A 12,923-nucleotide genomic window follows, 5' to 3' on the forward strand; every position below is an offset into this window, starting at 1 on the left:
TTCACCGTGACCCTCATCATCTTCATAGGGGAGTTTTGTGGGCTCCAGTCCCGCCTCCCTTTCTCTTGGGATGGCTTTCTCTGCGCCCATGCCTTTTACTTCTCCATCTCCTGCCTCTCAACGTCCATCATCCTCGGCACCACCTACATCAAGTTCTTGCCTCCAGGCTCCGCCCAAAACAGGGTCATCACTGCCACTGCATTCGCCTTCATGGCTGCTGTACTCTATGCCACTGAAGCGTTCTGCATCATATCCAGCCTGGAGGCATGGTCTGGTTCAAGCCAGCCTTCCCAGGCCTGCTCAGGAGGCCAGAGAACTATGCTGACTGGATCATCATCGCCTTCCTCAGCATCCCCCACCAGTATCAGCATCAGCCAGCCCTACGTTCGTGGTTGTGTACTTCATATGCTTCCTCCTGGAAGGAGCTGTGAACTTCATAGTGAAGGGGTTTGATCGAATCAAAGACAAAAAGCTCTGTTCCCTACCGGTATCCTGTCTGAGCAGATGGTGCTCTTTGTGCTCCTCTGCCAGCTCTCCCAGTTCAACAAGAAGCTGGATGGGCAGCCCCAGCGGTCCAGTGATGTGAGCTGGAGCAGCAGACGCACCTGCTCGGTTTGCGCCTGGGACCAGCAGCTGCCTGCGGCCGTCCTATCCAGCTGCTGCTTGATGTGGCTGACACTGAGTGCCTGGCCTGTGAGGCTATTGTAGGCTATTGTAGGGACTAAGAGTCTTGAAGACACCTGTCTGGAGTGTTGGTGAGGGGCAGTGATGTGGCCCTCCTGCCTCAATGATCAAAACAGCAGGTCCTGCCTCTGCAGGGAGAAGGGCATCGCCACTGCCAGCATTAAAGGTGATGTTAGTCTGGGTGTTTTATTTTTCTTTAAATTTTATTGTCTCAAGGGTAAAAATTACTGGGCAACTATATTTTTACGTGGAAAGTTTCTTTTCAAAACTTCGTTGATGGGTGGTGTTGGATGGGTGGGTATTGCTGATGCCACAGTCGAGGAAACTGTGTTGCTTGAGTTTGTGCTGCACAGACATGTGTTTCTATGTGTCAGCTGTTTTCTGATGCCGCTTCCTGCTTTTCCAGGACAAACACATAATATGATCTAAATAAATGTAAATATACATGGATTTTTTAATTCTTTGGAATTTCTGGATACCATCACCCCTGCTATCAATCACAGATGAAGCCTTGCCCTTTCTCCTACAACTGTAATGCTCTTTTTTAACCTCAGTACAAAGATAAAAGAAAAAACCCACAAACCTGACATACGCTAAGTGCTTCAAATTTTCTCAGAGCTGGGAAGGATGGAGCAGATTTTTATTCTCACGAAAGCCCCCATCTCCGGGAGCCCTTCCCAATGTCTCCCCACACGCACCTTCCCCGGGCCCTGGGGGCATGGCCCAGCCCAAGACAACTAGCAGTTGTGTCCCCAACACTAGACTTTCTGTCCCCTTAGCTCTTAAAGGACCAGACCCCGGATGACTGTATTTAAAGGTGTGTCCCTGCGTGCATGCCCAGCGCGTGTTTGCCTGTGTATGTGCCTGTATGTCTGTGCTCACATTTGGACCAGCAGCCTTTATAATAACTGGTGGCCAGGAAGCCACCAATATAGTTCTTAGTCTCCTGTTCTCAGCTGCAAAGCCTCAGAGCCCAGCATCCTGGTGTCAGCAGGACCAGAGGGTCCCCAGGCAAGCAGAGCTGTTGGGGAGGAGAGGGCAAGGACCCCCCACTGCTGCCCCTCGCTCCTGTACTGGGATGAAGCATGAGTTCTTCACCCGGGGGCGGGGACGGTGGATGGGGAGGGCTCCAGGAGGTGGTTCCCATGACAGGCAAATCTTAAGAAGCAATGAAATAAAATTCATATTTTAAGGCAAGACAAGAAAACTTTAAACCAAGTTTCTCTCTGCCTGTTTTGACCTCCTCCCTCCCCTGTTGTGTGCAGTGTGCGTCTTCAGTATATGTTAACCAGACCTTCCTAAGGGCAGAAATACCTGACCCAATATAAAGATCCATTTTTGTTCTTCTAACCCCAGCCTTGTAACTTTATATGACACTGCTCCCTATGACCTTATTAATGTCACTGGCTGTATTACTTGTAGTCTGCCGTTTTACAAGAATATTGTCTCTTGCACTAACAAATGTGTCATTGAGCCTCTGATAAAAACAATAATGACCAGGTGACCTAATATACAGTTTTATAAGATCCATGAGTATAATAAGGTGACTTGAGATATGGGAAGAAGCAACAGTGGGGACCATTTCCAAGAGCCTGACAGACAAGTAAGACAATTATTCCAGAGGATTTTGGCTACTGTTACCAGGACTAGATGAATAATTGCACATTGAGTGGCTTATCAGTGAAATTCTCACCTGACGTGGAAAGTCCTCCAAACCTTGACTGGAATTAAGATGGAAACAAATAGATTGTGTGATAAAGAGTGTTGCCCACCACCCAGTTCTACAAGAATCAAGTCACTAGCTGCTGCAATTCACTGACCTGCAATCCACTCTGAAAGGAAGTCATGGGAAAAGGTCAGGATTGTACTTTGTACTCTGAGAAAACTGGCGAACTTGTGACATTCTCTTCTCCAGGGAATCTTTCCAATCCAGGTCTCCTACATTGCAGGAGGATTCTTAACCTTCTGAGACACCAGGGAAGCCCCTATGACTAGAAGGTTGAACTAAATATAGGATCATTACACTTTCTTTTGAGTGCCACAGTGAACTTCCTGGTTCATGGGGGCGGCTGCTTCATCCCTCCCGTTGAGAGGTTAAGGGCCATTTGTCACAATTCCAAGGCTGCTCCAGTCCCCTCACTGTGGCACTCAAAAGAAAGTGTAATGATCCTATATTTAGTTCAACCTTCTCGTCATAGGGGCTTCCCTGGTGTCTCAGAAGGTTAAGAATCCTCCTGCAATGTAGGAGACCTGGGTTGGAAAGATTCCCTGGAGAAGAGAATGTCAACCCACTCCAGTATTCTTACCTGGGAAATCCCACGGACAGAGGAGCCTGGTGGGCTGCAGTCCATGGGGTCGCAAAAAATCAGACATGACTGAGTGAGATACACTTAGTCTTCTCATCATAGAGGAGGAGCAGCTGGACCCCAGGGATGGCGGCACTTGTCCAGAGTCACCCTGCGTGTGGCAGAGTCAGAGTCAGGACCAGGTGCCCTGTCCCCAGGCCAGCTGTCTGTCCACGGCCCCACGCTGCTTGTGACAAATGTGGCAGCAGCATCCTCCAGGCTGGGATTCTGCCCCGTCCACCCTCGTTCTGCACAAACCTGCCCCATCCCCTCAAGGAGGGCACTCACTGCTGCTAAGTCAGTTTCCTCATCTGCTAGATGGGGGAGGGGTGCCAGAGACCCCTGGTCCCTCCCAGCCCTCCTCTTCTGGAGCCCCTGGACTTGCCAGTCTTGGAGACTCAGACGTGGAGATGGCAGCCGGCTCCTTCCCCTCTGTCCACCCTCTCTGCTTGTTTCCTCTTGGCTGCCAGGTCCTATTTATTGGTCACATCCTTCCTCATTACACAGACCCTCCTTCCCAACAAGCTCTGCTTGGTGGTGAACATGTTTCTCTTTCATAACATGAGTTTCCTCAGTCACTTTCCAGGGGTCTGACTCTCCAGTGATTCTTGTCAAAAACACAAACTGCTTCCAGGTGCCCCCACATCTGAGGTCTCCCAGACTCCCTTATTTCGGCACGTTCTTGACTTTCCACTTCTTCAGAGTCCAGCTCAGCAGCCAGAATGCTCTTGCCTTATTTAGGGAGCTTGTGTTCCCTTTAGGAAAAGCAAATTCCTTCCTGCTGGGCATATAGAGGGCTGACCATAAGCAGGGGAAGATGAAAGAGAAGCCCAGAGTGAAGGGAGGCAGATCTGGGGTCCGCGACTGGATTCACAGTCACATCTGCTCTGACTCCAAAGCAGACAGGCTGCAGGAGGAGCTGAGAGATGCCCACACAGGCCTGTCTCCAAAGGCAGAGAGAAGGGAGGCACCTTGGGTTCGGGGTCTGACTCTTTCCGACCCCATGGACTGCAGTACAACAGGCTTTCCTGTCCATCACCAACTCCCGGAGCTTGCTCAAGTTCATGTCCATTGCGTCGGTGATGCTATCCAATCAACTTGGATGGGGAGGGGGAGCTGTGGCTCCCAAACCAACCTACTTAGTGTCCAGTGCCTCCCCTAGCCCTTTAGCACACACAGTTGATAGACAACCTGCCCCCTGCAGTGCCGAAGCCTCAGGCCCTTCCCTTGCTCCCTGCCTGGCCTGGGCTTTCTGTCTCCTGGGGCAGCGGCCAGAGGCTCCTTCCTCAGCCAGCCAGAGCCTCCTCTGCACACGATGACTCCAGCTGATGCCCTCCGGACTGTGGCCTGAGCCGCATCCAGAACAGAGCCTGGGGCACAGATGTTTCCATTCTGTGTTCCTAGACCAACTTCTTGGAAAAATCAGGGATTGCCTTTCCTCAGTCCTCCTCTGAGTGGGGAGAGTTGGGGCCATTCCCTCCTGTGTCTCAGGCACCTGGTTATCTCCCTTGGGTGCCAGCGCAGATGGCCGATCCATGTGACCCTTGTCTGTGTGGTTGGCTCCTGGATCTGAGAGAAGAGGGAAGGGGCTCAGCATTTCCTGAGGTTCTTTTACCTGCTGAGATTTGGGGGAGACAGATCTGTGTTCAAGTCCAGACTCTGTCAGGGAGTAACTGTGTGGCTCTGAGCTAAAAACGTAATGTACCCTCTGTGCTTCAGTTTCATCATCTGTTAAATGGGGATGACACAGTAATAATATCCCTGAAGATGAAATGAAATAGAGGTAATAAGACAACCTTGTTAGACTGTTGGTGTTCAAAAAATATTGGCTACTTTATCTTTCTGGAATATAAGGTACAAATCAATGCCAATCAGAGTTTAAGGTCCTGCACCCACATGACTGGGTTCAAATCCCAGCTCTGCCAGTTCCTACTTGTGTGATCTTTGGCTTGTTACCCTTTGTGTGCTTATAAAAATGGGGACACTTTGTGCATAGTTCATGGGTTGCTGGGAGGAACAAATGAATCCAGAGCAGGGCTTGATCTGTAGTGAGCGCTGTATGTGACACCTCTTAAAACTTTTATGTCTGTAACTACCCTGTTGGCCCATGGCAAGTGTTTCTTAAATGAATATAACAAGTGCTTACAGCTCAGATTATAGCCTGGAACTACCGACTGGGATACATTCCATCCCTTTAGCCTTTTGGGTAAATTTTTGACAATCACTGAGTCATGTTTTCTCCCATTTAATCCTAACAATCCTTGGTCTTGTGTGATGGACATCTCCATGGAGGGAAACCACTGAGGCCGTGAACTCATCACCATATTTGAGGACAATCCCATCATGTGTGCGACCTGGAGGGAGACTGGGCCTGATCCTCACTAAGAAAGAAAAGGCCAGACAAATATTCGTCCTGCCCCATAAGTGGGGCCTGGACACACAAGAACAGGTGATACACAGAGACAAAGAAAGACCAGAACTCCTTCTGCGGGGCCTGCAGCAGCGTCCAGTGTGTGCTTCCAATGGCCACGGGGCCTGGACCCGCTGCCCTTGGCTGTGACCTGGCTGCCCAGCACCCCTCCTCCTGGTCTCAGCCTGGAGTCAGGCTGGTCCCTCCCTAATGATTCTCCAAGCTACTCAGTGTCCTTCTAGTACAATTGTTCCCTGCTTAAGTGGCTGAGATGTTCCCTTCAGGGTGCAGTTAACGGCTTTTATGACTAAAAGCAGGAGCTTATATCTCCATTTTCTGGATGAGCAAACTGAGGCTTAGAGTGGCACTGACTGACACAGGACTACCATGTTCAGGGTTGGGGGGTGGTGTGTAGACAGGTAAGGTGAAAGGCTATGAGAGGACCAAGAGGAATTGGAAGCAGTTTTCGCTGGCTGGAGGGAGGGAAGTGAAGAGGCTGGAGAGGTAGAAAGGGGTCTGAACTTGCAGGGCTTTGGAGGTAACGTTTTGGAATCTGTGTTCCATCCTAAGGGAGCAAACAGAAACCTTCAAAGTATCTTACTTTGACTTTATTCTAAACCAGTCTTTGAGGGAAAAGATGGAAATGACCAACCTAGATGGATATTAAAAAGCAGAGACATTACTTTGCTGACAAAGGTCAGTCTAGTCAAAGCTGTGGTTTTTCCAGGAGTCGTGTATGGATGTGAGAGTTGGACTATAAAGAAAGCTGGGCACTGAAGAATTGACGCTTTTGAACTGTGGTGTTGGAGAAGACTCTTGAGAGTCCCTTGGACTGCAAGATCAAGCCAGTCAATTCTAAAGGAAATCAGTCCTGAGTATTCATTGGAAAGACTGATGCTGAAGCTCTAATACTTTGGCCACCTGATGCGAAGAACTGACTCATTGGAAAAGACCCTGATGCTGGGAAAGATCGAAGGCAGGAGGAGAAGGGGATGACAGAGGATAAGGTGGTTGGATGGCATCACCGACATGACAGACATGAGTTTGAGCAAGCTCCAGGAGTTGGTGATGGACAAGGAAGCCTGGCATGCTGCAGTCCATGGGGTCACAAAGAGTCAGACACAACTGAGCCACTGAACTGAACTGATGGAACTACAGAAAGCATCTAGAAGCTTATGGCAGGAGAGCAGGTGAGGGGGTGGATGGATCTGGACCACATAGTCTAGAGATGAAGAAGGGTAGATGGATTCACAAGCAGTTTGTGAAGAGCATCTGGGAAGGTGGTGCCATTGACTGAGATGGGAAAGATGAGGAAGGATTAGCGTGTGTTGAGGGCTGAGGGGTTTGAGAGGTGGGACTGGACATGTTGAGTGTGACGTGTCCTGAGACATACAGAGGGAGAGATTAGGGGCAGTAAGGTGTGACTCTGGGTCCCAAGAGGGATCAACTCCAGAGACAGGAATTGGGGAGTTGTCAGCACAGGGCCTATTCACTTCCTTCAGTATCTTCTTAAATGTCGTATCCATGGAGCAGCCTGACCTCCACCCACCTAAAATAGCAGCCTTGCCCCTTCCCCCACCATACACACTCCATAACTGTTCTTACCTGTGTTCCCTTTATTGTGGCATTAATAACCCACTGACTTGATGTTATGTATTGATGTGCATGTCTCCTGTACTAGAGTGTAAGCTCCATGAGGGCAGAACTCTTGGTTCTGTTCTCTGCTCTCTGTCCAGTGTCTAGAATAGGGCCTGGCACACACACACTTGGTGAAAAAGAATACTTACTGATGAGTGGAATCTTAAAGTCGCTGGATTTGATGAGGAGGAAAAGGTGGTCTGGGCCCAAGCCCTGAGGAAATGGTTCCTTCCTGTTCCTTCTTCCCACATCTGTAGTTGTTGCTGTTTAGTTGATAAGTCATCTCCGACTCTTTGCAACCCAATGGATTGTAGCCCTCAAGCCTCCTCTGTCCATGGGCTTTCCCAGGCAAGAATACTGAAGTGGGTTGCCATTTTCTCCTCCAGGGCATCTTCTAGACCCAGGGATCAAACCTGAGCCTCCTACATCGGCAGGCGGGTTCTCTACCACTGAGCTGTATGGGAACAGTCACTGTATTACAATCAAGGACCTTATAAACTATATATATTATATGAATCATTTCAAGAGGCCTCAGTTCAGTTCAGTCAGACACTCATGTGTCCGACTCTTTGTGACCCCATGAATCGCAGCACACCAGGCCTCCCTGTCCATTACCAACTCCTGGAGTGCACTCAGATTCACATCGATTGAGTCAGTGATGCCATCCAGCAATCTCATCCCCTTCTCCTCCTGCCCCAAATCCCTCCCAGCATCAGAGTCTTTTCCAATGAGTCAACTCTTCGAATGAGGTGGCCAAAGTACTGGAGTTTCAGCTTTAGCATCATTCCTTCCAAAGAAATCCCAGGGCTGATCTCCTTCAGAATGGACTGGTTGGATCTCCTTGCAGTCCAAGGGACTCTCAAGAGTCTTCTCCAACACCACAGTTCAAAAGCATCAATTCTTCGGTGCTCAGCCTTCTTCACAGTCCAACTCTCACATTCATACATGATCACAGGAAAAAGCATAGCCTTGACTAGCTGGACCTTTGTTAGCAAAGTAATGTCTCTGCTTTTGAATATGCTATCTGGGTTGGTCATAACTTTCCTTCCAAGGAGTAAGCGTCTTTTAATTTCATGGCTGCAGTCACCATCTGCAGTGAGTTTGGAGCCCAGAAAAATAAAGTCTGACACTGTTTCCACTGTTTCCCCATCTATTTCCCATGAAGTGATGGGACTGGATGCCATGACCTTCGTTTTCTGAATGTTGAGCTTTAAGCCAACTTTTTCACTCTCCACTTTCACTTTCATCAAGAGGCTTTTTAGTTCCTCTTCACTTTCTGCCATAAGGGTGGTGTCATCTGCATATCTGAGGTTATTGATATTTCTCCTGGAAATCTTGATTCCAGCTTGTGTTTCTTCCAGTCCAGCGTTTCTCATGATGTACTCTGCATATAAGTTAAATAAACAGGGTGACAATATACAGCCTTGACATACTCCGTTTCCTATTTGGAACCAGTCTGTTGTTCCATGTCCAGTTCTAACTGTTGCTTCCTGACCTGCATACAGATTTCTCAAGAGGCAGATCAGGTGGTCTGGTATTCCCATCTCTTTCAGAATTTTCCACAGTTTATTGTGATCCACACAGTCAAAGGCTTTGGCATAGTCAATAAAGCAGAAATAGATGTTTTTCTGGAACTCTCTTGCTTTTTCAATGATCCAGTGGATGTTGGTGATTTGATCTCTGGTTCCTCTGCCTTTTCAAAAGCCAGCTTGAACATCAGGAAGTTCACGGTTCATGTATTGCTGAAGCCTGGCTTGGAGGATTTTGAGCATTACTTTACTAGCGTGTGAGATGAGTGCAATTGTGCGGTAGTTTGAGCATTCTTTGGCATTGCCTTTCTTTGGGATTGGAATGAAAACTGACCTTTTCCAGTCCTGTGGCCACTGCTGAGTTTTCCAAATTTGCTGGCATATTGAGTGCAGCACTTTCACAGCATCATCTTTCAGGATTTGAAACAGCTCAACTGGAATTCCATCACCTCCACTAGCTTTGTTCATAGTGACGCTCTCTAAGGCCCACTTGACTTCACATTCCAGGATGTCTGGCTCTAGGTCAGTGCTCACACCATCGTGATTATCTGGGTTGTGAAGATCTTTTTTGTACAGTTCTTCTGTGTATTTTTGCCACCTCTTCTTAATATCTTCTGCTTCTCTTAGGTCCATACCATTTCTGTCCTTTATCGAGCCCATCACTAGTCACCATTATATTTCTTCACAGACTTAATCACAGATATGTTACCACAAGAAACAAGACATAAATCTTTAAAATAGGCAGAACACAAGTAATACAACTAGAGACATTAATCAGGTCCTAAATAAGTTAGCAGTGCTATCTTCTAAGGTGTTACAAGGCCTTCCTCTAGAAAATGTCACCCTTGTGGTGAAATGGGTATTTCTTCCCTTGAAGAGGTCTGGTTAAGGCACAATGCAGATGAATAATGCACACTAGAGGAGAGGGAAGAGGCTGAAACAGACAGACAAACATTGTTATATTTAAATTTTTCTTGACTTGTCTTAAAATAGGAATTTTATTTCATTGTTTCTTAAGATCTTCCTTCCACGAGGACCACCTCCTGGGAGCCTTTCCCCTCCATCCAACCTGCTCTTGGGTGAAGATCACATGCTTCATGGCAGTACAGGAGTGAGGGGACAGTAGAGGGGGTCCTTCCCCTCCATTCCCCCACAGCTCTGCTTCTCTGGCTCCTCTGGCCCTGGTGATACCAGGATGCTGGACTCTGTAGCTTTGTGGTTGAGACTGGGAGACTTGTGGGGCCTTCACAGCCACCAGTAAAGAGCTGCAGGTCTCAATGCAGGGGAGCAGTGGGCATGTCACATGTACACACACATGTGCACTGAGCTTGCATACAAGTACACACCTTTCTAGAGAGGTGTCCAGGTGCTGTCGTGGCCTGCACAACATCCTGTGATGTTGGCATTGGGGTGGGGCCCAACATCTTGCATCACAGGCTGGGCCGTACCCCCAGGCTCTGGTTCAGGTGTGACTGGGGTCAGTGGAAGGGGCTCCCAGAAACCTAGGTTTGGGTGAGGGTGGAAATTGACTAGGACTCTTCTGAGTGCTAGGCAATTTGGGGCAATTAGAATATGTGGACTTTGTTTTGGGTTTTTATTTGTTTGTTTCTTTTCTTTCATCTTTGAATTGTGATTGAAAAGGACATTATCAATGTGGAGAATGTTGCACTGTCTTCTCTATGATTAACAGCAGGGACTAATAGGAACCAGAAGCCCCAGAAATTTTTTTTAAATTATGTACATTGGTTTAGATTACATTGTGTCTGAGCCCCAGAGAATCAAGAAGCAGCAACAGAAAGCAACTGGTACACAGAAACACACATACATGAGTGTGTCCTCTCACACTCAAGCAATGCAGTTCCTTGGACAGTGAGACCAGCAACCTGTATCCCATCCCCGAACACCTGCCCAAGAAAATTTGAAAAGAAACTTCCTCTTTAAAAACAAAATCACTCACATGTATTAACTTTAAAAATGCCTTCCAATATACAATAGGTGCAGACAAATACTACTTTATTCCACTCATACGTGGTACCTAGAAGAGTCAAATTCATAGAGTCAGAAAGTGTGTTGGTAGATGCCAGGAACAGGAGGTGGATGGGAGTTAGTGCTTAAAGGGGGGAGTTTCAGTTTAAGAAGGTGAAAAATTTGGGAGAGAGATGATCTTGAGTGTTGCACAATGTGAATGCATTTAGTGCCACTGAACTATACAGTTAAATATGGTTAAAGTCACATGTTTTATGCTATGTGACTTTTACCATGATAAAAAAAAAAAAAACCTTAAAAAAAAGAAACCAATGTAAAAAATGTCTTTAATCAAAGAGACCCCAAAACAGGGTCACTCAGTAATTTTTGCTCTCCTGAACAGAAGATAGTAAAAATAAATAAATAAATAAAACACTGAGGCTAACATCACTTTAAGGCTGTTGGTGGGGGGACAAGTGGGATGCCCTTGTCCCTACAGTGATCAAATGCTGTTTTATCACTGAGGCAAGCAGGCCACATCGCTGCCCCTCACAAACACTGCAGACAGGTGTCTTCACGACCATACAGTTCTCTCAGCTCCTTTTTTTAAATTCCCCAGACACTAGCTGGGATTGAAGGCATTCACCCCTGACTTCCTCTAAGATGCTCTCTAGGCAGTGGGTGTTCAGTGAGCCTGCAAAAATCCTGGAGCCACTCTCAGGTGGAGCTGAGCACCAGGTAGGGCCCAGGGATCCAGGGTCTCTGCTTCAAGACTCTCGCCCACTGGGAATTATTGACCTCTAGAGAATTTTTTCGACGTAATGGGGATGTAGCCTATATATCCCCCTCCACTGGGAGAAATGGGGCCCAATGAGTAGCTACCCACCCCACCCCCAAATGCATATACAACTAAGGCACCACCAGGGGACAGACACGCTTTGACAATGAGGCCCCTCCCGAGGCCCAGGGTGTGAACGGCTGCACAGAGGGCTGTGTGCTGTGGAGTCAGCACCTCATGGGGTGGGAGGGGGCAGTGGGCAGAGGAGGAAGGAGTCTCGGGTCCTGATGGATCAGAAGGAGGAAGATGGGGAGAGGTGGTCAGGACACAGGAGACGAGAAACCAAGGATGACCAGAAAAGGGGCAAAAAGCAGAAAATGTAGAAAAGATGAGAAAGAGACAAAACAGGACACGGGCAACTAAAGAAAACAGGAAGGAGACAGAGCAGAAGGAGGGAAGGAAACAGAAAAGAGAGTGAGATGAAAGGGGAAGGATGTGAGGAGGGAGAGAGGGAGCCAGGAAGAGGGCATCAGAGGAATCCAAACTCTGTGAAGATACTGAATGGGAGCAAACAGAGTCTGGAGCACTGGAGGTATCCTCAGTCCCCACAGAAAGCTGGCGGGCCTAGTACAGCAGCTCAACCACGTAAACCAGCAGGTTGACGGCTGTCAGGATGGCCACAGCCAGTCGCTCGTCTCAGGTGCACACGCAGACTGTAGGGGAGGTCATCGATGCAGTCCTCGTCACCGGACCAACGAGGGTGCCCGTCACACTCCTCACTGAACTGATAGAGCAGCCAGAGGACGAGAGCGCTGATGTAGAAAAGGACAGAGCGGGTCACCACAACCTGGAAGATGGGCAGGGGGTGAGTAGCTGTCCTCCCAGTCATCCGGCTTCAGCAGCGTGGCCACGGCTGCTGGGATGAAGCAGATGGAGTAACGGCCACGCACCACTCCAGGGCCGACTGGTGCAGGTACAGGGAGGTGTTGCTGAGGAAGGCGAAGATGATACAGTCCACGAAGGTCTCCAGCACCTTCAGCAGGCCTGGCACAGTGTGAATGTAGCTGGAAGTCTTGAACACACAGCAGACCCATGTCCAAGCCACAGCTATGATATACAGTAGAGATGCGAGACAGGAAAAAGCAGTAGCAGTGACAGCCCAGTCCTGATGAGGGACATAATAGGTGATGGAGTGGATGATGCGGGTTGAGAGGCAGAGGAGGGCGGCGTGGCAGGTGTAGGTGTCGAGGAGGCGGTACCAGAGACAGGAAGCCAGGACCGGAGCTTACATAACTCAACAATGAAGATGATGAGAGTCATGGCTAAACAAAAGCACCAGATGGCCACGGGCCAGTTACTTATGGCCCCTGCTTCCCAATGCCCATGCTGGTCACCAGCGAGAAAGCCACACCGATGGAGAACAGTTGCAGCAGGCGGAGGAAGTGGAATGTGGTGTCCAAGGTCTGGGGATGTCAACCTGGTGGAATGGTGTTATGACGGTCAGGCAGCTCACGGACACTGGTAAGGTAGTGATCTTCACTGGGGACCACCCAGAGAATGATCCAGCTCCAGAG

Source organism: Bos indicus x Bos taurus, chromosome 21 (assembly GCF_003369695.1).
Source record: "Bos indicus x Bos taurus breed Angus x Brahman F1 hybrid chromosome 21, Bos_hybrid_MaternalHap_v2.0, whole genome shotgun sequence".
NCBI lineage: Eukaryota > Metazoa > Chordata > Mammalia > Artiodactyla > Bovidae > Bos > Bos indicus x Bos taurus.